Below are 25,749 nucleotides of genomic sequence, written 5' to 3'. Positions count from 1 at the left end.
AGAGTATCAGAAACTTCCTGACATGGAGGTCTTGGCTAGAATACCAAGGAGTATGGTATTACCATACTCTTACTTCAGAGTACCACTCTGAAGGAGTGGGGAGAGTCAAGGTCCACATTAGGGAGTATGATAGAGGGTTGATTTCCTTGCAGGCAATTTCTACAGAGTGCTTGGAAATAGGAACTTATTAGCATCTTGTTTTTATGTATTGTAAAGTTCTGCCCAACTCTTTAGGAGTCTTACTCCTTGTAATAAGACACTCCCTCCTCCCTGTTGCTTGTAGGGTATAGATTTTGTTCTTTTAAGACACTAAGTAATTGCCTGTTGTGGGAGGGGAGGGTCAGGAGATTTTTTCTCCACAGACTAAACTGGGACTTGCATTTTGTTTTTTTTCTTTCCCATTTCATATGAACAGAAGGGTTTTGCTGTTACTATAAGCAACTTAATTACCAATGCAGGTAAAAATGGTATGTGATATTTCTAGAACTGAAGCTGACTTAAGGCTTTCTCTAACAGAAGTTGTACTAATGGGAGAAAATAGTGGAAGTCTTCACAAATGTGTTTGGTACCCTTGTTCCTTTAGAAGAGGATTTCTATGAAGTCCATTCAGATGAATGAACTGAATCTGTTTAGGCTTAAAACAGTCTACTTGGAGTTATGGCATATGTTTAAGAGACTAGTTACATTTAACTGTAATAAAATTGTGGCATGCTGCTTAATCTGTGTTTTATTTTCACTCAGTTGTGTATTTTGATAAACAGGGAGATGGTTACAGTTTAATAAGCAGTTGAGGAGGATGTAGCAGGAGAACAGTGTGACATAGGTGAGCTTTAAACTTCATTTGAAGGATTATGGTAATTCATTACATGTTCATTATAAATATAAGGACTTGATTTGACTCATCTGTGTGAGTTAAAAAAATTCTTTTACATTATAATGAATATATGGTAGCAAATAAGGACTTTCTAATTGCTTTTGTTTCATTGTGTTGGGGATGCTTGTAGCTTGAATGAAACAATGTTTTCCTGTGTGTTAGTCAAAGTTGTTTGTTAACTAGGATGAATTTCAGGGAATACTATGTCCTTTCTTGGAATGTAGAAAAGGGTTTCTTAAGGCTCTGTTTATACATTACATGGCACTTATTTCTAAACTCATGCATGACTTCACAAACAAGTTTTGTGGGAAGAATATTAAATTATTAGTCCCCAAAACTTTAAGCTTTGTTTTTAGGACTTACTAAGCACGGAGGCTATGCTGGACAGTACAAAGAGTCTTTTTGTAATGGTATATTTACAAGCTTTTAATAACAATGAAAATATGAGCTTGATATCTTGAATACATCTCATTCTTTGGTCTACAAAACAAAAAAGGGCAGTTTTGCCTAAATTTATACAGTTGTTAAACTTGTGCAAATACTTTTAACACTGGAACAAATATACTGAACTGAGGTTCATTTCTGTAGTTTCTTATTAGAATTTATAGGCATTACAATTTTTCCAAGTCAGGGTAATCTAAAAATATCAGAAGCTGCACATACTTTGGTCTTATTTCTGGATGAAAGTACAGTATATGCCATTTTGCATTTAATACAGTCTTGCCTAGCAGTCTGATTTTTGACTGCTGTTGTGATCTGTTTTATGTAACTTATGGCAAGTTTACATATTTTCATGACTGTTAATACTAAATTCTATACTAGCAAAAGGTTTAGGAGTCATGTACAAGGAAACATCCAATACTATGTGGTCATTTTGACAACTTATCATGAAATGGAAAAGGAGAAAAATAAAATATCTCTGTTTAGCAAAATATCCATGTTTTAGTACTTAATGCTCCTGATAGCATACAGGACTTGAAGTGTATTTATGTTTGTCTTAATTTAAAACAGTTCACAAAATGAAGAACTGAAATCAAAGATGTCAGACACAAATCCTTATTTTTAAAAATGAAACCATAGAGTAGCCAAACTCAAGTGTGGATTTAGCAAGGAATTAGTCGTAAATCCCACCACCCTGTCATAATCCCTGCCCTATTATCATCAGTCACTATGGTGTTTTGTGCTCTTAAGTGACATGGGTGAGACTGGACAAACTATACTTCATGTTAACATCGCATTCCCTAACCTGCGAGAGTTTATTGTTAATTCTTTGCTTTCCTATGGTAAAAGACTTAGCTTCTTATGTGCAGTGTCTTTTGGGCTATAAATCAGTAAAATAATTTTACAAGTGAATAATCTAGAGTAAAAAAAAAAGGTAAGGTAAGTCAGTCTTATAACATTTAAGAGGAACGGGGATGAAATTCAGGAATTCTAGCTTGCGGTCAGCCTGAGGTAGCTGTGAACAGACCCCATTGTATTTATTCTACTATACTATAGAATCTTTTAGTGTTGAGATCTTAAATTATTTGTTTTCACATAATACTGGTGTAAAAAGAACTGAGTAACTGAGACTTATTTCTGTATACCAAATGGCAGTTACTCTTAAGTTTCTTTTTTACTGTGACAAAGTAGACAACCAAAATTAGTGTTCCTGAGGAGTCAGCAACAGTCTTATCCAACAACAGCTCCATGAAATCTTTAGAGACTTTTGATTTTCTTTTTACTATAATTAGCTAGTGTAAATTGAAATATGTGAGAGAAATACAGTGATATGTTAACAGGTTGACTAGCACAAGCAAATAGGTAAATGATAGTCAAAGCAAATAGATCAAATCAGGTATGTTCATCTTGCTCAACTCCAGTTTTTCTCCATAGATTACTTTTATGGTAAAAAAAATCAAAAGAGATTCTTCCAAAGGTCTATTCAGTGCACACAAGTTAAGCACTATCTCTGAATGTGGCTCTCTAGAGGAATTTTGTTGATTGTGAAGAGATGGAAGTTTTTAAAGATAGGGATGTTACAGGCCAACTTAGCCAGCCAATGCAGATGTCTAAAACGGAATGGTGTGGCATAGAGCCTAAAACTAAAGCTCTAAAACTTGTGCTTTATATTCAGATTTGACTGTGGTAAGTGTGGGATACATAGACTGTATCAATCAAATAGACTAAATCATGAATTAAACTTCAGAAAAATCAATCAGATCATCCTGCTAAAAGTTCTCACTAATTTTTCTGAAGTATTTACTTATTAAACAGTTATTTCATGTGAATTATGTATATATTAATCTAAGTATCAGCCTAGAGGAAAACTTTTATGATCAGCTTTAAAACATTGAAAATGGTAATGAAGAAAATAAGTAACCAATGGTGTACATATAACACAAAACATAGCGCATGATAGAGGATTTTTGTCTAAGTGAAAACAAAATCTGCCAGGAAAAGAAATGTTTGTGTGATATATTGCAGTTTGATGGGTGATATTAGATGACATCTCTAGTAACAACTTTAATGTGAAAGAATTTATTTCTATCAAAACTAAATCAACATTATTTTCCTACTAAATCCAAAACACTGCACTTTACCAGCTACCAGGAAGAAAATTAACTCTGTCCTAGCTGAAACAAGGACAATACTTTTTGGGGGGTGAAACCAAATGTGCTTTAGATTGCGTAACAGACAATTACTGCACGTTGCACTGAGCTAGACAGTTTAGCAATCTTATGTTAACATGTGTAGTTCAGTTTTGACCTTTTATATTACACTTCACTCTTAACCTTCAGGGTATGTGAATTAAGGACAAATGCTTTGTTTATTTGGAAGCAGTGACCAAACTTGGGGTACTTTATTTATATCACCTCTATATATGTGGGTGGCCTGTGATTTCACTCAGCTTTCTGTTCCTGCAAGCTGTAGGTTGCCATCTCTGTTGTCACTGTAGAAGAATTGATTCCAGTTGGCTGCTACAAGTGTTTGCTTTTGTCTTACACCATGTGATGTCCAAGATGCTGTTAATGGAATCTCTTTAGAATATCTTGCCATCTGCTGTGCAGTACTGTATGTTTTCTGGTTTTTCCAAATTTGAGCATTGCCTAATTAGGACCATGGAAAAAATTAAACAAAAGTTGAGGGGGAAAAACTAATGGGACAGCTGAAAAGAATCACTGGCATTCCAATACACTCTTTAAATAAACACAAGCTGTGTTCCATGGTTAAACATGCACTGTACTTGTCTTGAGCCTCAGTTTTCTGTCTGCGGTATAGAGTATTTAGCCAGAGGATCATTTCTATTTTTGCCAAAACATTTAGAGAAATAAAAAGTGTTCTATCATAATGCCGCTGAAAATGCAGCCTGGCTTTACAGCACAACAGAATTAGGAGCTCAATCACAAGCAGAATACTAGAAATGTGAATTTTTCACTCTTCCCCTCCTATTTTCTTGAAAATCTGAATATTTCACTGTGAAAAAGTTTTAGGGAAATGCTTGATAGGTGGATGTTTTGAAGGACGGGTAGCATCATTTCACTCTTAATGCTGTCCATTTGATCCCAAGAGCATGTTTGGTTTTTTGTGATAGCTTAAGTGATGTTTCTCTATAGGGGAAAAATAATTATCAGGTGAATCTGGAACCTGAGCTCTAAAGAGTAATGAGACATGTTCTTTGCTATGTGTAATGTTTGTTTAAAAGCAAAGATACGGATCTTATTGGCCAGTTTTCTGTTATTAGTCTCTTTTTATTATCTGTGGATTTAGAGTTCTTTATTTGTAGTGCATAAGGCTTACTTCTCGGAGCCAACCAATGCAAGGAGCCTAGGAGGTATTCACATGAGTCAAATTTGGCACCTGATGTAATCAGCTAAACCTAAGCTAGGAAGTCTCCTCAATTTCCCCCTGGAGTCAGTGGAGATAAATTTTAAGATCCTTCAACAAGTGATTCAGAGAAGTCTTGCATGTCTGCTTGACTTCTCTTTAATGGCTATAACTGGAGCTTGGAGAACCTGCCTGACGAGTTTAGGTGCCTGAAGTTGTTATGAATATTTCTTTTTCTCACCTCTCATTCATAGACACTCAGTTTATGTGTTTATGAGCCCCAACAGCTGAAATGAAGTGACTGCCACATCAGTCCTGCCACAGGACAGTAAGATAACTACTTCATATTGTAAGATTAATGTCAATATTGCTTCCTTCATTCATGACAGGCAATCTAAAATTTTGATGTAGCTCATCTTGGCAGCACTTGTGTTACATCAGCAACAACTTCTACCTTTTACCTTTGTTTACCTGCTTTGTCTCTCCCTTGTGTACTGCTGAATTTTTCACAATGTCTTTAAAAAATGCCTGGCTGTCAGCACCACTATGAAAATAAAATTAATTATATTTGTATCTACGGAATACCACTTCCTAAGTTTTTGTCAAACTTGATTCTTATATGGAAAGGTTTGCTTGTCTTCTGCTTAGAGGGAGGAATGTTATTCCAAAGTGATAGTGTTAAAAAAAAATTACACCCAGTCCTTATTGGATGTTAGTCCTAAGAATTCTCTCTCCCTCTCTTGTTTTTATTTTTCAGGTAAGTTGCTAGTGAAACTTCTAAAAACAAGTTAAGTAAATTCATAGGGGTTCTCCCTTGGGAAGTTAGTAAGTGCACTCTGAATAATGAAAATATGCTACTTCAAGGTTGTGTGCTGAGAAACACTGGTGTTTTGGGATGGTTGTTTTTACATGTTAAGGGGAACACCTCCCATCCTGAGACCCCCCCCAACCCACTTTGATTTCTTATCAGTATTTCCACTCCTTACATATGCACATTTTCTATTTTGTATGAGTGTGTAACAGCTGTGTGTCACCAGTTCTGTGCCTCTGAGCAGAGGATAAGTGGTATTAGTAGTGCAGGTACCTAGCTTAGTGTGTATGCATAGATTTTTTGAAGGCAGACCTTCTGATAAATCAGGCTTTTACAGAGCTAAATCAGTGGTTAGAATCCTATGAATAATCAAAGAGATGATAAACTCCAGAAGGTTGTGTTACCCCTCCTACCACAGTACTGAATTAATTGACATTTCAGAATCTGCTTTTTTATATTTGATTATATCATCTCAATTTGCTTCAAAGAGATTGAAAAAAGTTTATTGTGCTTAGAATGAAGGAATGCTACTCCTATGGATTGCAGTTGACATTCTTATGTTTGTACGTTTTATTCTAAACTCTAAGCACAAATACAGTTGCTATTATAAGCTTGATTTTTTTCCAATGTTTTTAAGGTTTTTGAAAAGTTTTTTGTCTTACTCTCAGTGTGGAAATTATTTGTCTTGTCACAGCTGCTTCATAAATTGGGAATGTCAAATGTATTACTACAGAAAAGGCATACCTGCTGAAGTTCTAGCTATGACACTCAATGAAGAATTAGGGCACACTTTTGGATATATTTTCTCAGACAAAACAAGAACTCTAACTCAAAATGTGATGCCACAACAAGAGCTCCATTAATGTGAAAATACATGGAAAGCTAATCAGTGCAGATTTACCAGCTATTCCACAAATAGGATTGTGTTTATAACTGTGATATTGAATTTTACTTATGTTGTATTCTTTTAATCTTGTTGCAGTACTTGTTCCCTGTTTGTCTACTTGAGTCTGAACAACTACCCAAAAAACATTTATAATAAAAAGTGAGTTCTATTTTTATATTTTTGATAACTTTTGTTTTGTAGCTGAAATATGATAGCCTTGGCTGGAAAATAGAAATTAATGAGGTATAGAATGATACTTAGAAATTACAAAGTTGTATTAAAGGATAGTCCTTATTAAATAAGCATTTAATATTAAAAATTGACTAATAGGTAATTTTATAACTACTTTTTCTGAGCTTTCAAGATAACTTATAAAATTAAGTAATTATTCTAGAATAGTAGATAAAGTATTAGTTTTTTTCTGTGAACATGTTTTCTGGATGAGCTATTTCAGTAAATTCTGATCAGATATAAATCTTTACATCTCTTATGGCTCTATACTTTTTGCTCTTGCTAGTGATGTTGCATGCTAATCTCACAGCACAGTGTGAACATTACTATTTCAGATAACTTATGTGCTCGTTGTTTTACTCCGTTATTAAAAAAAAAGTGGAAAGCATGATTATCAAGACAAAACCTACAGATATAAGTGCCATATGCTATGGTGGTGCTTATCATTGAAGTGCTTAGATTGCTTTGTGTTTCTACTCCAAAAAGATCAGATATTCTGTCTTGGTTTTGCATCATCTAAGTCAACTGGAGGTAGTCTCTTATAAGCTGCTATATATACTGACAAAATTCAGGTGGGCCATTTTAGTTCTTTTATTCATCCAGCTTGTTTTAATTAAAAATAATAAAAAAACTTATATAGTAACATTTGTGGAAGGAGCAGTTTCCTTGCTGCTGCTATACCTCTCAACTAGGATGAAGTAAAGACTACACCAATAATTAAGTGATTCCCTTTTGAACTTTAATTACCATTGATTTCAGAAGGTATTTTGAAAAAAGTTGTTATAGGTAAGCTTTCAACTTTTTATTGAAAATTCCTATAGATAAACATGTGTTTTTAAAAAAAAAAACCCACAACCTTTCCATGGTATTAATCTATTATGGAGAAATAAGTGTAAGAACAATATCTATTTAATACATATTCATTAACATATGAAGATTTTTATTCACTTGCCACTTCAGTCTTTCTAGAGTTTTTGCTCTCTTGCTTTCTCTCTCTGATTTTGAGCTTCAGAGCAAAAGACTCTTCCAAGGAAACAAATGACTGATTCAAGAAAAACTGTCTAATCTCTGTCAACAGGAAAGAGAGCAGAAAGAAGAATATAGGAGAAGTAGGGAGCAAATACCCAAGAAAGAAAATGAGCAAGACTTTTGACAGCAAGGTTTGTAGAGAAACTAAGATGGTCTGAGCCTCATTATTTGATTTGAAAGTGAAGTATGCTTAAGGTAAAGTTAAGTTCTTGGACTTAAGATTTAAAAAGGCCCAGGGTCATGCAAAGATTAGCTACGACTTGCAACTTGTGAAATTATAACCCAAAATATTGAAAAATTTGAGACTATATTTTTATGAAAATTTGAAACAGAAGATGGACTGAGAAAACTGGATCTGTAAGTGAAACTGGACTGGAAGTTTCACTCCATATTACGCATCCTTTCTCATACTGAAATAATGTTGGTTTTCATAATGACATCTTCTGTTCCTTTTAAATACGCTTGGACAATTTCTGTGTAATGGCTCTTTTTTTATTGGTATGTACAATAAAACTGTGATTAGACTTGGGAGATCAAACAGTCCTTTAAAAAAAAACCACACAAAAACCCCAACAAAAATGATTGCATTTTTTTGTTTTAAATTCTTGTTTCAGTTAGAAATCCAGATGATCAGATAAAGCTTTATTTTAAAGGGGCAGATACCATAGTATTTGAACAGCTTCATCCATCCAATGGAGTATTAATGTCTTTGGCATCCAACTGTCTTGGTGTAAGTGCTTCTACTTGAGATATTAATTCAGAAACCTCATTAAATAGTCAACATATTCAACTTAAATTAGAGGCTTAAAATTACATGGTTTGAATATTCTTCTTAGTGTAAATATATATGTAAATACAGGAGGACTTCCTGAATCAGGACTAGAATGTTTTCTTGCTGTGAAGTTAGCCAAATGTTCTAAGTACTTTGTGTTCCCAGAGCTGATTAGAGAACTAAATCTACTTTAGCATAAAACCTCAGAACCTATATTAATAATTTAAAACACTTACAATATTTACATTGTGCAACTAATCGTATCTCAGAATTCCTAGCTTGAAATCAGTGCAAGTCTATGAATGTGAATACAAATTATGTAGTTTCATTTTATTTAAAAAAGTATGCTCTCTGCTTGTTTTTGGGGTCTCCCCTAATGTGAACTTAAAGAAAAACTGGATAAAATTCTGATTTCTTTCTTTAAGAATTCATGTTCTCTGTAAGTGTCCATGCTTAATACAAACCATTCCCTGATTTTTAAAATATGTCTGTGACATTACTAAACCATCATAACATATACTTAACATGGATTACAAACATAACTATTGTTTTCCTCTCTGTAATAGAGATTTCTTGGCTTTCTTTTAATCTTTTCCAGAAGGCCAACGTGTTTTATATGAAAGCAAAGCTGGAATCATAAGCATCTGACCTTTTTTACAGTTCCTTATATGCTAAAACCTTGAGTTTCCATACTTATTCTGTAAGGTTAAGAGGGGGCTGTGTGCTTGTGTGTGTGACCAGGGTACAGCTGCCATCTGGATAAGAGAACAACACAGTGGTATGGCTGAAACCATAGCGTATTGTACAGCATGCACACACTGAATTAGATGATAATGGCTGGCAAGACTTGTTCCTTTAATCTCTTTCTGTCAGCTTGTGCCTGCGTCTTCATACTCAGTCTTTCTCATTTCCCTTTTGCTGTCTCTTCCCCTCTCCCCTGCGCTCCTGCAAACTTTTTTCCCAGACAAGTATGGTTTTCCCTTAGTATTTCATTTATTCAGTTACAAAACTTTCTTACTTTGTAGTCCATCAATTTTTGATGTTTAATGTTCCTCTGTTTTTTCATTGTAATATCTTATACCAGAACATAGGGAATGATCAAGCTACATTGTTGTTAGTGGTAAAGCACACAACAGCTTGTTTTGTTGACATGTGTTTAAGGTGAAAAATATTTCCTGACATACTCTTGCCTTTTAACAATGAAACTGCTCATGATCTTTGCACTTCAAAGACATACTCACTGAAATTTTAAGTTATAAATAATGCAGTATATTTTGCTTAATAAAAATGCCTCATGTGCCAAAGAGTACAGAAAAGTACAAGTTTTGAATCCCATCACATGCATAGTAATATTCAAGAAATAAGTTATCTGTGTATTTGAGTCCAGTGGTCTGTCTTAGGACTTTCCCCAGTGCAGTTGTAATGGGCATGGGTCTTTGGAATATCAATGAGGGATGAAAATCATAATCACATCTGTTTCTTAATATGTTTGGAAGTCTTGCAATTTGGCAGTAAAGTATATGTATCTGTGCATACTGCCCAATATTTGCCTAACTATATTCTTATTTTCCTAGGTGTTAACTAAAGCTCAAAATGACTTTGGGGCTTATTAAAAGGAAAACATAATTCACTTGGCCATGAAACGGTAATGTGGAAGTTTCGACTGCAGATTTTTCTGTCTTTTCCAAACATTTAATATAACTTTTTGCAGTTCTAATACTTATGAATTTGGGCATCAGACTTATTTTGATGGCTTGATGATATCTAGACTGAAGTTCCTCTTTTTTGCTTATATTCTAGTGCCAATTTCCCGATTTTCAAAGTTAATGTAACAGTTATGATGCACATCAAGTGAATAGAAACTGTTTCCCTGAATATTTTCATCATTATTGTAGCATAGTTTGAGTAAAGCATAACTCTGAAGGATCTGATACAGAACACTGGCCATACTGTGCTTTACATAGGTATCTTTGGAGAACGATAACAGTGTAACTGATTCTACTGATGGGCGTGTATAATACTTGCGGAGGCTACTCATCGGTGCTTTGGGAGGTTGAGTTCTTTGTGTATGATTGTAATGTATTTTTAGAGAACATATATGATACTACAAAGTGAGATTTAATGGGACAGTACATTTATTTAGTCATTTTGAATATTGCTACAAACTTTGTTTTATATTCTTTGGATATTGATGCTAGTTTATGATGAAAGCTCTTGGAACTCATATTCTAAATTGAATATTAGTCCTTAATAACAAGCTCTAAATCTCTAAACTTAGAGAATTATGCAATTCATTGTAAGACTGACTCCATAGGATCTTATTTAGTGATTCTGAGTAACACTCTGACAAGACAGTGTGTTCTGTGGTAAGAATGGAGCTTGTGATGTCCCCAAACGGAACTATAAGGATACCTGGATTTTAATCTTATTCCTTTGATTTTCACTTTCCCCTCAATGCCTTTCTTGCTGCTTCTGTACTTTGCTTATTTGTGTGTTTAGACTGAAAATTCCTTAAGCTTTTGCAAATATATTTGTACAGTCAGTACCATAATAGGAGCCTAGTTTCCATGGTGTACTTTAAGTGCTGTACTACAAATAATTATGTATTTCAGGTGAAAGGGCATCTTTAGTCCTAAAATAAGTATCAAAGATGGTGTAACTATATTGGACAATTTATAGTGTTATGATAACGAAATATTGTCAGGATAAACTACCAGTGAAAGTAATTTTAACTGGCATCACATTAAACTGGCATTAGTATCTCTCAAACTGCCATGAATAACAGTTACTCCCATCATATATTGACAGGTGTGATGAAGGAGACTTTCATAATGACTGGTCACACAGTGATGAAGTACATGAAGAACTCTGGTAAATAAATATGAGAGCAACACTTTTTCTGCCTTTCCAGACCAAATAGCCCGAATGATTTCCTTTCTTTTAGAGGAAAAAAAATTCCTTTCAGTAAGAGTCTGTTAGTTTTATCAGCTGAACTAGAACTACACAGACTTGTTTTGTCTTATTTTGCTTTGTAGGGAAAACTTCCTTTTCCATGGTTTTAAATATATGAAAAAAATTGCATGTGTATTGAAGTGTCTTGAAGCCCATATGGTCCCAGGGTTTGGTTATTTGCCAGTTGTCTTAGAAGAACATGCAAAAACTATGTTAAAAGGATGATACTAATCACGCAAAGACAGCTTCAAGAATTGTCAGCCTTTATCGTTGCCTAAACAAATTTGAGTTCTACCTCTTTCTGAATACAATCTTTAATTACTTGTCTACAACTTTGGTTTGTAGGATTTTTGAATTATTAATTTTGAAGGATAGGACGGTTCCACAAGTAAATTGTGGCTTTTTCATATTAAGCTTTTATCTCCAGAGGTGCACCTCACTTATTGCAAAAGAAAGAAATGTAAGGAGTGATTAAGCCTTTTTTGGTGTTAGTGTGAATAAATTTCCTTAATATAAATGGTGCTGAGATACTGTAGTAATAAATGATAAAGCTCTAAAAAAGGAATTAGAGCATACTGTTTTCAGAATAATTCAATCAGTGATTGTACTTGCATACTAACTGCTTCAGTGTTTGCATCTATTGCTGTTTGCCATTCTACAGTGATTGAAGTGGGGTTCTTATTTTTGCATTTCAGTCAGCTGGCTTTCTCTTGACCATCAGAAAGAGCATGGGTTGCTGGCAGGCAGTATAATTAAGACTGTCCCTTTTCAGTCTGTTTGGGTCCACCTTAGCTCTGAAGAAAAGAATATTTCAGGAGAAGTGTAGCTCTTCCTTGACTAGAGCTCAAGAAGTCACCCTCTGTGGCTGTATAGCTGCTGTCTGGTCACGCTGTGCACCCTGGGTACTACTAGCTAGTCTAATTGTATGTGCAGTTTAGTTTGCTTGTACAGATCAGTTGTGCAGCATGTGTACAGTAGATACTGTCTGTGCATGTCAAACATAGTGTGCACTTGCAGTTGGCTGCTGAGGCGACTTCCTAACTGGTTTAAAATGTTTTAAAATGACAGTGTGCTCATTGTTCTTTGGAGATGGTGTGTGAGCATTCTCATCAGCGCGGACGATGACATCTGAAAAGTGACAAGCGCCACAAACAGCAAAGATTCCTAGACACTGTAATAGTCAGCTTTGTGCATGCATGGGTGGGCTGTTAAGAGGCTGCTGGACTGTTAGGCATGGCAAAGAACCTTTGTATTTCTAAAGATGTTACATTGATAATAGATTCCTGAAGAGTACCCAAGTGCATTTGAATAGCCTGTTGTTGGAGCTGCTGCCTTCTGCTGCCAAAGCATGCCCATCACTTCTTGGTGTTCACCAGACCACAGCAAGAAACTTCCTGGGTAGCACCAAAATGAGATATTTTCCTAGGATGTAGTCCACTCTTCCTTCTTCTTACATGGATTTTAGGCTTCATAAGACACACCTCAGAGAACCCTACCTCCCCATCGTGCAACCACAGCTACAAGACTTGGCACTTAGCAGATCCAGCTCTCACTGGTGAGGATGCAGCCCAAAACATGACACCTCTGCTGCAAGTGGAAGCAAGACCACTCACCAGTGCTGAGGGGTTACTTCTCATCCCAGAGGAGGCCTGGACATTGGTAGGAACAGCATGACAGCTACTGACACTTCACAAGGGCACGCATTGCTTGGCCATCAGATGGGAACAGTCTCCATTCGCTCCTTACCCAGCCTGGATTTCAGTTAGGACATCGCACTCCTGCCTTTCCCCTGCAAAGTCAGGGTCAGACAAGGAGCCCTGGGACATCAGGAGGAGGCATGGAGACAGGCCAAAGACAAGTCAAGGTAAGAGACATGCAAACAGGCACTCCCTGCCTGCTCTGTTCAGTTGGAGCTGTTCAGGAATACATTCAGGTTTGGCTAATCCTCTTTTAGAAATACATTTTGAGTACTATTTCCGAAGGTCCTCAAGGCAAGATCGCTTCAGCTATAAACCTCTTGGCTAAAGAGTGAAACCCAACCACACTCAATTTACCTCCCCACCTGAGGGCATGTCAGTATTACACTGGCTTCTGGAGTTCCAGGTTTATGGCTCAGCAACACGGAGGGCAGGAAAATGGATGATCTTGCGTCTTGTCTGAAAGATGCAAGGCCAGAGGGGTTTTCCTAGTCCACATTAGGAAGAGGATTGAAGGTAGTGTTATGGGAAAGGGTGATTCCTTCTGTTTGCACTCAGACTTGCAACACCACAGATGCTGGGAATTTGCTTTCCAATTCATCCCAGCAGCTATAAGGCTTAGGTATACTCAGAGTAGACTCTTCAGATCTTATAACCCTCAGAGCATAACCAGTCTCTTATCAGCATGTGATTTTTTTGAAGGTTTTTAACTGAACTAAGTATTATAGGCATTTCAGTCCTAGTTTTATAGTTAATAGACTATAAATCTGAAAATGGAAAATATATACTTGCAAGAATTACTTTCATTTCTGCTTGTAAGGTACATGTGGTATTGACAACATTATATGTTATATCAAAATGCATAGTTTAGACTGGGAAAATCAGTTTTGCTAAATGGATTTATTGTTTCATAATTTTATTTGAAATAATTGGACAAGCAGATGCAAAATACAGGAGGAAAATCCAGATGATGAATACTAATCATAGAGGGTTAGGACTTGAGAGAACATATTGTCAGAATGAGATAACAGTATAAAATAATCATTATCTATAATGATTCTTTATCTCTTGGAAATATGTTAGTGTAAGATAAATTAATGGAGGTACAATATGTATCATCACAGTCTTTTTCTCTATATAATATAGAGACCCGAATGCTAGTGATGCATTTTATTTTACCAAGTAACATGATGCAGTTTAACAAATGGTACATAGGAAAACTTAAAATTATTAGTGGTCAATGCTACCGTCAGGTATTTTAATCCGCTTGAATTCCATCGTTATTCTGAAGTCATCTGTAAACATAAAAGTAAGCCTGATTTGTGTTTCACTCTTTGGAATGAACAACTTCCAAAGAAAAATGAAAAGGGAAAAAAAAGAAAGTAAGAAAGATTCATCTACACTAAATTTAAGAGCTTAATTAAGAAACCCAGAGTTCATCCTAGTTATTTCTGAGGAATAATTTTGGCAATTTTTGTATTACTGAAACTTAAAATAAATGTTTAGAATCATTGAGGATGGAAAGACTTTCTGCTGAATGAGTGGACAAATGATTTCTGACTTGCGTCTTACCAATTCCCTTCCCTACCTCATTCACTGTGAAGCTTTTAATAATGTCTTTGTAATCCTGTAGTAATTTCCGCTGTTAGAGTTGCCATAAAGACAGTTTTTACACATTGAAAGATCCATCTCAAACTTATTATTTGTGAATGTACATCTTCCTTGGATGTGAAATTACTTAATAAATTAAGTAACTTTTACTACAATATTCTCTCTTATTCAAGACTGCGGAAATATGTGAAAATTTTAAAGTAGTTTCCTCCTTCTTAGCGCATAACTTCCGTGCCACTTGTGTGTGTCAAGGCATGCCTAACTGTTGCCCTTCGTACACAGAGGTCAGGTTCTGTTTCCCTTTTAGCACGGTGCCTCCACCCGTGAGGTGATTCTGAACCGGAGCGCACTTGCTACCTTCAGTCGCAGAGTCAGCCACCAGGTGGCCTTCGCAGAACACCAGCCGGCCTTGCCCTTCGCCGGGCGGCAGCTGCCCCGCGGCCCTGGGCCGCTGCTGGCCTCCAGGGCACAGCACTCAGGTTGCTGTCCGATTTACCATATGGCGTCAGCGTGCCTTGCAAGTACACGCTAAGTGCTGTTTTTCAATGAAAAGTTTAAAACTTTCCTGCGAAAACTGGGTGTGGTGGGAAAAGAAAAAAGCTTGCCTCTGCTCACCAACGTTTATTTTGGGGTTTCTTGACTATTGTTGCTGCTGTCATTACTGCTGTTGCTGTTTGCTGCTGTTGCTATTACTGTTGATACTGCTTGCTTTTGTACAAGCTTATGCTTTGAATCAGTAACTGAGCAGCCTTTTGAGAAACATACATAATTTCTTGGAATAAAGCATGGAGACATGATCTATGAAGACTAGATCTAATGTTGTGTTGTGGCCATTTAGAATTTGGATGTGCTGAGACTAGTTTCCTTTAAGTCTATATTATTAAAATTTAAGAAAAGCTGAGTAATTCATAAAATAACTAAAATTAAGTAATAGAGATCTGTAACAACATATTAATTATTCCAATACTAACAGTTACTAAAAGCACAAAAAAGGGAAAATAACATATCAATTTAATAAAGATGTCCCTTCATGAGACACATGAGCACTCAGATGTGCCCTGCTGCTATAATAGTCTACCAACTAATTGTCTATATAGTAGGTCAGCTAGCATGTATTGTGACAAAACATTCTTAAAGAAGTGTTATGCCATAGGAATAAGACATTTAGAAAATACTTACCAAAAACCTCCCTATGTATGTTCTATCTGTAATAGTGTCCCATCCAAGGAGAGCTTCTAAATAACACTTTAATTTGCAGCTGTTTCAGCATGATTTTGTAGAACAACTTACCAATAAGTGTTTCCTTGCTGTTGACAGAAAGAAAATTTCCTTTGTCTGGGGAAAAAGGAATCCAGTAGGCTCAAAGTTTTTTAGATTGTTTGGAAAAGAAACAAAACTAGTATTCTGTACAGCTTTTTAAAATAAATTTTACTAAAGAGGGTCTTGTAGTCAAAAATGTTTCACACATTCGTACCCATTCTTAATTAAAATATACCATTGCTGATATTAAGTGCTTGTGTGGGAGTAGCAGCACAGGACCAATCCCAATTAACTGAAATGCAAGTAGGCAGATGTACAACTATTTTTTTTTTCTCATTTTGCTTAAGAGCACAACTTGACCTTAAAATCATTACTACATCAAATTAATGTCATTGAGTTACCTCCAGTGGATTTTCTAAACATCAGCATTTTATGGGAATGCCAAAACAATTTGCTTTGATTAGAAAATCTGGTTCCTGTCATAAGAGCAAGCCTGTGTTCCTTTCAGGTACTTGGGGTTTGAACTCTTGAACAAAAAATCAGGTTTTTTTATTTACTAATTTAATAGAGCTTCAGGCTTCATTCATGAGAAAGTAGCTGCATTAGAAGATACAAGTTAGCAGTTCTAGTCTCCACCTGTTCTTCTGACTCTTCTTGAGTCTGCAATGTATGCTTTCCTCATTTCTGTGCATTTTTCCTCGTTTTGCTGCCACATCCTGTGATTTACAGCACTCCAAAACTTCTGAGATTGCTACTTTTTCCTTTCAGAAAGATTTTCTCTTTACATTATATTTTAGTATAAAAATTTTCACCATAAGTGAAATCCTATGATATATACACAGATGCTACAGAATTTGTGTTCCTGGCCACATTCCCTGTATGGTTAGCTGCAGTACTAAATATAAATCCAAAGGAGAACTGTCTGAGGGTATGGCTGAACATTATGTAATCATAATTGCAAAAGTTAACAACAAGACGTTCTTCCAAGTTCTGAATCAGAAACACACATTCCTGTACTAAATGCCGATTGAGTTGATAGTTCAATTTAGTAAGTCCTTTTGTTTACTCTTTAATCCTCACAGTGTCAGCTGGAAAGCTGAATGTTTTTCTCAAGTAGCCAATTTTAGGGAGTCGTTTTCTTTTTAGCATTTGGTAGGTAAAAGTGGAATCAAATAGATTTGCAAGAAAATGTTTTATAATCTTATTGTGTGTGTTAAGATTATATATTCTATATATGTTTATATACACATAAGAGGATGATTTATGATGCTGAATAGGAATGACGTTTTCTGCTAAATGCTTCAGTTGCTTAAAATTCCTTTGACTTTGCTACAAAAGAAGATACCCTACTCATTAAATGCAAGGAATGACCAATGTCATGTCATCTTATAATAGTTATGAAACCAGCTGACTTACCAGAAGTTTTCAGGCTTTTGCTATTGAGACTGATTTGGAGAAAATTCTTGGAACTTGACTGTATGTGTAAAACTGACTTGCTGTTGAGTCACTCCTTTACAAAAAGCATGAGTTTCAGAGCTGATTAGGAAACACGGGAAGGCAGTCACATTGGCAGTAGGAGAGGGAGCTAATGACATCAGCATGATCAAAAGTAAAGGGAAATTTAGAATTTAAAATGTCAATAAAAATGACAGCTTATTAATGAATTTGTATTTATAGCAGGCCCATTACTTTGACCTTCTTTATTTGAAGACTTGCTTTTCTTTTTATGGAAAAAACAAAAACAACTTAGATCAACCTTTATGCCATTATTTGGTACTTGAAAACAACTTAGATCAACCTTTATGCCATTATTTGGTACTTGAAAGGAACTATGATAAAGAAACAAGTTTGCATGGGGTGAACTTAAACTGAGTCAGACTAAATATCTGTCTAATCCAGGGTCCTGTCTTTAGCAGTGACCAAGAGCAGATGCCTAGGAAAGAGCAAAAGAACAGGGCAACCATTCAAAGTTGCTTGTGCAGCTTCACTCTTTGTGTCTTGGGAAGATGGGTGTTTTCTTTGTGTTTACTAGGTCTTGATGGTTTTTTTTTGTCCTGTAACTTTGGTCACCTTTTAAATATGTGGGAAATGATAGCTTCCACAATACCCTCCAAATGGTGGTTGTTTTCCTAAAATGCAAGGTTACTGTTAGTTACAAATGTTTACGTTAAACATAGGTAATGGAATATGACTGAAGGACTTGAACAAGTTGGCTGTGTTTCTCAAACAGGGAGGCTGATAGCTGTTACTATTGTCCAATTTTTTTCATGACCCATCAGTTAGGTGTAGAATATAGCCCATGTAGCAACTGAGACTATGAGTAGAATTCTTTTTCTCTGCCTGCTATCATGGACATTCAAGGCATTTACTAAATACTGCATTGAATCCTAGAAGTTAACTTCTATCCTGAAAGCTCACCTTTTGTCCTGCTTTAAGGAGAATTTTTTAATAACAAATGGTGCATCTTCTGCTGTTAGCTGAAATATTTCTTTCATTGCTTTATTTTGCTTATAGCTGGGTCTTTGGAATAAAAATAATCCAAGTCTGTTGCACAAAAATGTAGTTATTTTACCCACTCTGAGCTGAACTACCAAATGCTGGACCTGATAGAACTCCTACTGTATTACTGTTCAGAGGCACCATGAGCCTCAGAATGCAGTAGAGGATATCCATATTCGGGTCTCATTTAATTGCATGCAGGCATCTCAGTCAGAATTAATGTTTCAAGAAAGTAGAAAACTATTGTATTAAACATTATGTTTTGATAGCCTGTAAAATTTCCCAACTGATGTTCCTATTAAGAATGCAGTGTGGCAGGATCAGAACATCAGACACTATTAAGCATAGAAAATGCTTTATACTTAAGTTAATATTAGTAACCGGTCTGTTTATTTTTACTATCAGATACTTGGAAGTTCCTTTTTGCAATACAATAGCTATGTGAGATTATATAGTAAATATAAAATGTTCTAATTGGGCAGTCTTAAAATGATAAGATGACTTCATGATGAATAATGGCCTGAGTTGCTTGCTTACATTGTTTAATCTTGCTCCTACTAGCCTTGCCCTGTAAATTTCAGAACTTCAAATTCCAATGGCATATTATTGAAGCAGGAAAAATAGCTGAATAGGACTCCACAAAATATTCATGAAATGAATTGTTCTTTAACAGTTTTTTTATTTTAAGTTTTGCTGTTGCCATCTAAACCTGGAAAAGGTTATAGTTAGTATAAAGTTAAGTTGCATTTGTTCATCTATTTTGTTGTGGAGAATTGGGAAATGGTCTTCCAGAGGCAACAATGAAAAGGGGAAGAATTAAAGAGGATGTGGAAGGAGAAAGAAGAGAAACTGTGGATTAGATAAAAAAATAATCATAACAAAAAATTAGTTTGCACAGATTGCTGCTTAAGGTCCTGGGATGGGAAAGACTGTGTGAATCATGAAAGCAAGTGTTGATGTGAGACCATTCCTTCTTTGATAAACACTTTTGGCTCTTATTTCAAATTTCCTGTAGCCTAGGATAATGTTTTCCACTGACAGTAATTATATCTATTGTCTGAAACTATCTATGTGGTAGCTTAATAAGCTGACATCTGTTTTTCAACCGTTTAGTAGAAGTAAGTTTCCTTTCTCTTTGCTTGCAGGTGCACACACAGGAGTTGGCATCAGTGGCCAGGAAGTAATGGAAGCAGTCTTGGCTGGTGACTGTTTGCCCAGTTCAAATACCTTTAGAGGCTCTTGCAGATTCATGGCAGGCATTCTTGTTTGAGAATATGCGAGTTCTTGTGTTACTTCTACAAAACTTTGCTTTTGTACTGCTGTATTTCTGGTTTGTCTTCTGTGGCTTCTCTACTCAGGTTTGTTTCAGTTTTCGAAGTTTATAAATGAACAGAACAGTGACTTGTAATCTTTAGATACCTAGAAGTATTGGAAGTCTAAGAATGAGTTAGGCGATCTAAATATTTGAGTACAATGGTTTTGGAATTTAAATAAAATAATTGTTTCTTTTTCTGTTTTGAAAACATAAATGTATTTGACGGCAGTTATTACACTTAATGATGCCCTTCATTTTCCAAGTTTAAGACATACCATTTTCATATGTTATACACTTCTGCATTATACTTAGAAGAAAGAGAACCATATGTTCTGCTTTAATGGTAAATCCCAGGGCTTGTCTGTGTGGTTGTAAGGAGTGTGTAGAAAAGCCATGATGAAATGACTGCCCCTAACTAAACTACATCCACTACAAAAGATGTCCTGTAAACAATTATACTAAGGTAAAGAACTGTCTTGTAATTTCATGCTTTTTTAGACAGAACCTAGATTTCTTACCTCTTTTTTCTACTGTGTGCTCTATGAGTCTTTTTCTTCAGGAAACATTAAGTTGGTGATTTAAGAAACATTGAAGGAGACCAAGAGTGGAGTCCTCGCAAGGTAAACATGTTTTAAAAATTATTAGTATGTTGGACTGAGAGAGTTTTATGGGAGACTAGACTTGGAGATGTTTAATCAGAGGCCTAAATTTTGTCTCCTGAGCATTTCAAATGTGTCTTATGAGAATGAAGACTTAATCTCCTTGTTTCCAAATTTCTTCACTTAGTGAAATTATATATCCAAAAGAAAAAAAAACCACATCATTTTAAATCAATATTTAATAGATTAAGAAAAAAAACTGTTTTTTAATTTGTATGCTAGGTTCCATAGACTCTAAGCAAACAGGGGTTTTGATCTGTCTCTTGTAAATTCTTTGCTGTTCAGAATCTTCCACCTCTGTTTTGGAGCTTTTACTAGACCTTAAAAATGGCCTTACTAGTCAGACTAATGACTGTCTTGTCAAAAGCCTCTTTTCAAGTGTCCAAAAGCAAACAACTGAAGAGTATAAAACTGGGGCAAACATGTAATGATACTTTCTCATGTTACTTTCCTAGCTTCCAACAATCTGCAGCTGAAGGACTTTCTGAACCAAGGGTGGTGCTTTGTTTAGTAGGTGTCAAAGGTTTTGTCTTCGAACACTTACTACATATAGCAGTAAGTTCTACAACTTACGATTCCTTTCCCTGTTGTACCTGCTGTCTATACTTTCATTTAATGCCCCTTCGTCCTTGCTACTGAATTCATCATGATTTTATAGAGTTTTCCTCTATACTTTCTCACCTTTTTTCCTGCTGAAAAGTCCTAATCTACTTAGTGTCTGATAAATCAAATTGTGATTGGAATATCCTCTTGTGAGATACTGAAAAGTAATTAGGAAATGAGTAGGTAGCTTTGGTTATTAAGGTGGGTTGATCTAGCAGGGAGAAAGAATGAAAAAAGAAATAAGTCCTCCTTGAATACCTTGAAGCGTGTGGGTTTTCTCCTGTCCATGTGTAACTCCTGAAACCAGATTGAGGAATTCAGGAAAAATTCTGAACTGCAGCTGCAATACATGTTCCAAAAGTTACTCAGAGGTAACTTCAGAAGAGCAAACCACTCCTAATGCTACTGGCATGGTTCCAAAAAAGATAGAATTATGGATTGTATGAAAGTATGAATAATTGTGAAAATATGTTAGTGTTCTGAGCCTTGGGAAATAACCTTTCTGTGTATGTAGAAGGGGATGTTTTTCAATAATTGCAGCAATTAAACATTTGATTACAATTTCTAGAATTACAGTGTTGCAAAGCTTTTAGTGAACACTAGAACAATCAGTATGCTTCACATGAGTATTTTTGCTGTTTTGGCTCACCTTAGTAAATGTAGTGCACAAATGTTTATTGTTTGGGGTTTTGTTTGTTTTTTCTCAGAGTTAAAAAACCCCCACCACACTTAAATTTTGTATCTATATGATTTGTTGCTAGGTTTTTTCCATAGTTTTGGTTTGATTCAAATTTGAAGAGATTTTCAGACTTGTTCTGACTACGTGTCTTTTTTATTAATCTTTCATATTCTTATCAATGAGCTGTGCTTAGTGTGATATAAAAAAGACATAGTGTTTGTTGAAAATGAAAGGGCTTGGATTTTAGGCTAAAGATATAGCTTTAGATGTAGACTTTAGAAGTACTATGGGTATCTTCCTATGTGCTTGTTCAGAAAATGGAAGTCTGTAGAATAAAATTAAAGAAAATGTTTAGCATATAATCAAATTAACTGCCAGCATACTAAAAATCCTTCAGTCTTGTTACAAAAAAAATCTAGCACTTAAACTTTTGTATTCAGGAGGCTGGCCATGTATGTGTCATGCTCAGGTAATTACTACTTTGCACTGCTTCATGCTGTTGGCACAGTAGACTTTGATTACTGTTGGTGTCTGATTATGTGCTTCGTTCTGTCCCAACCAAAATTCCTTGGCAGGTGGGCTGTATACACCAGATGACACTTTCTGAAAATTATCTGACGTGATCTTCTGGTGATATGCGCATCTGAAAGCTGTTCTCTTGTGTGGTTGTGTGCTACTAAATACTGATGGTGGGGCAACTGTGGCTAATAATGCAGTAGTGTCACTTACCTGGCATTCACTGATAGAATGTTCCTTATGCTTTTTTTGCCTGATCTAATCTCAAATGTGATTATTTTAGTTCCTGTTTTAGGAGTATATAGTATAAATTCTCCTATATAATTTCTCCTTTAATACTAAGTATAGCAAGAATAATTTGTATAGTAAGTATAAAATCTCCTTGTATGACTTGGATACACAAATAGTGCAGTGCAATATTCTTTGCTCTGCTCTGATCTGCCTGTTTTTCAAAACAAGCCTGACTACAACGTCTGTAAAGCAAGCATCCTGTAAAATAAGGCATTATTCACAAAACTTTTCAGCTTGGTTTGTGAGCAGATCTGTATCAGCTTTCATGCATTACATGAACAAAAACTAGGATAACTTTCCAGAATTCCTGTGAAATGCAGACTCAAACTTTGAGAAACTGTTGCATATTAAAACATTTCTGGACTTTCAATCCATGACAACCTGCAACTTATGTTTGTATATTGTGAGTATTTGAGGCCAGCAGATATGTAGCTACATCAACTCTGGGGACTTGGGGGATTAGTTTTACATCTTGGATGCGGACTGTTTCACATCACACAGCTAGCCTAGGCTAGGACTCATTTTGGAGAGTTATAGATAATTGTCCTAGACAAGGCTTCTCAACATCCAGTGGAGTGAGAGAGGCCTCCATGAATGACTACTTAAATGGGGTCACTGAATACACTGAGACTTTTGTAAATTGTATTGCTAGGAAATGATTGTAGCTTCAAATTACTTTGAAGGTCTGGGCAAAAGGTGAAATTGCTGCTTGTTGAGGATCTCCTTACTTTTACACTTAATTCAGTTGTGGCCAATTTTTCTCTAGTGGATCCAGGTATCCTTCTTGCTTCATTGCTTAAGATGTAGCCTGTTTGCCCAGTAGTTGTAAGAGAATGACTTGAATGGAGGGCGGCTAGATCACATACCTGAACCCTGACAAGCAACACAACTCTCTGGGATAGTAACACTCTTAGCAAATAATCTTCTCTTTTGTCACTGTCACTTTCAGATTGCATATATACTTAAAGCCTTTTTCTTGTATAGAGCAATGCTTATTGAATATTTTACTTCTACTAATTATTCCATTTTATGTTACCAGTACTATATAATGATAAACCACTAAATCATTAGATATCTTTTACTGTGTCTGTTATGGAAATTCATATATTCTGTTAGAGAATATTGTCTTCTCTTACTCCAAGAAATTATCAGTGGAAATCTTTAAAATGGTTTTGTTGATACTATTTTTTTGCATAAGCTGTCATCTTTTTAGACTGTTTATGGTCCACAATTTATCATCATCTTCAATATTGTCTATACTTTGCTGCCTGTACTAGATATGGAGTTCTCTGACCAGGTAGACTTCTATTTGATGTTTAAAATACAAGCAGTAATTTGACGATAACAACATTGTGACAAATGCTAACATGGTCCCAGCATCAGGTGACAAGCCTTTGAAGAGGCTACTTAAGGATTACTATTTTTTGAATGCTTTGACTGTACTAGCCGTAGCTTAAGCAATGAATTATCTAGGAGTTGGGGATTTATGGATAATGTTTTTTGCTGACAATATAACTTTCTTGCCCTGATTCGTCCTATCCTGAGGATGTGATGAGTCGACATAGTACAGAAATTACTGGAGGCTCAGTTTTTTTGGCAGAACAATGTGTATGAGATGTAGAGGATGAAAGACCAAGACCATCTCATCTGCTAGTGCTAAACACAGTCAAGTGCAAAGAAGACATAGTAGTTAAGGATATTTTCTCTTTGCTCATATTTAAAGATGTAGACTAATAATATCAAGCTCAATAAGATCTGCTTATACTTTTTCTTATCAAGAAGGCTATGGGAAACATAACATCTGGAAAGAATATATACATCAGTAACTCACATTTGTCATCGGAGTTATTGAGGACCATGCATAACAGCACCAGTGGATTGCTAATTTACTTAAGGGGACAACAGAGACAGTGAGTAGTTTTAGTAGTGACAGAAATCTGAAACTTTGAGTCTAACAGGAAAAACAATTTTTTCTAAGTTTCAACTATTTATTTTCTAAAGCTGTTGCTGTATCTTCAGACTGTTTGCTACTTTGACAGCGCTAAGCTCAGCATTACTGTTTGCAAAAGACTGGGATCAAGTGACTAACAATCTGCATTTTTGGGGCATGTTCAGTAGTACTGTGAACATGAAGGTTATTCCAGAGGCTGTTCCTTTTTTATTTCTTTTATTTTGCTGAAAATAATTTACCTTAGCAAAATAACATACACTGCCCATTAAAGAGGTAAAGCATTGAATGGATAATTTTCCATATTAAAAGATGAATGCAGTATTAATATATTTTTTAGGTATCTAACCTGAGACCTTTATTTAATTCTGTATGTACTTACATTCAATAGAGACATTATTCATTTGCATTCAAATGCATTGTTAGGACAAATTGAAATTAAATTATTATTTTGCAAGAAGAATTGGGCTTTCTTCACTTAAAAAGGCAAACTTTGATATCAGCCCTTCGATATGTAAAAGGCTGTTGCAAAACCAAAATTGATTTATGTCTCTTGTGAATAAGATGTATCAATACAGCTAAATTAAATTAGATACTTGGTAAATTAAGAGAGGGGAACAGATACATTTCCTGAGATGGTGGAATATCCATCATTCTTGACATTTCCAGCAATTTCTTACATAGACTTCATACTGTTTTGAGGCAGAAGGTGGCCTAGATGATGTCGTGAGTCCTTTCAAGTCCTAAGATTACATGAAAACAGTTTTATTTATTTACTTATCGATTTTATTGGTTAACATTTGGTTTCAATCATGAGTGTGATTTTGTCAGAAAAGCTGTTCCATATGGAAATGTTTGATTCTTGCATATCTTGGGGCAAGAAACACCTGTAGTGGTGATGATTTATAAGCAACTTAGCTCATCAGGTCAGTGAAAGTACACTTAAATTGGAGTGGTATACATACATAGCTGTATGATGTATCAGTACACACCTGGATAAGATCTGGGGTGCCTGCTAAAATGAAATAAAGATGAACTCTCATGTTGTTCACTACTTCTAGAAAGTAAAATATTTACATCAAAAGATGGCAGTAGTGCAAATAAATTGAGGAAAAAAATGATGTTACTTATAGAAATATGGAGAGGAAGTAGAGCTTCGTGATGTGTTATCATTCATAATCCTGTAATCTTGTTGTATCTCAAACAGCTTCTGGGTGTCAAGATAAGACCTTTAGCCAAAAGCTGTTTATAAATCAGGGTAAATTACTTTAAAAATAATTGTGATCTGTGTCATTTGCACACTGGAGGT

The 25,749-nt window shown here is 35.4% G+C and overlaps 1 long non-coding RNA gene across 1 annotated transcript in view; it reads left to right on the top strand.

Moving 5' to 3' along the window:
* LOC127020496 (uncharacterized) overlaps positions 1-20,007 on the top strand; it is a 49,432-nt gene extending 29,425 nt beyond the window's left edge. The window contains exons 2-7 of the long non-coding RNA XR_007767083.1: positions 6,475-6,537; positions 7,688-7,769; positions 9,985-10,055; positions 11,219-11,281; positions 12,431-13,226; positions 19,575-20,007. This is a non-coding gene — a long non-coding RNA (uncharacterized LOC127020496). The remainder of the gene's footprint in view (positions 1-6,474; positions 6,538-7,687; positions 7,770-9,984; positions 10,056-11,218; positions 11,282-12,430; positions 13,227-19,574) is intronic.
* The last annotated feature ends 5,742 nt before the right edge of the window (positions 20,008-25,749 follow it).

Source organism: Gymnogyps californianus, chromosome 11 (genome assembly GCF_018139145.2).
Source record: "Gymnogyps californianus isolate 813 chromosome 11, ASM1813914v2, whole genome shotgun sequence".
In the NCBI taxonomy this organism is placed as follows: domain Eukaryota; kingdom Metazoa; phylum Chordata; class Aves; order Accipitriformes; family Cathartidae; genus Gymnogyps; species Gymnogyps californianus.
Note: the sequence above shows the minus strand (reverse complement) of the source record. Positions and strands in the feature narration are given on the sequence as shown.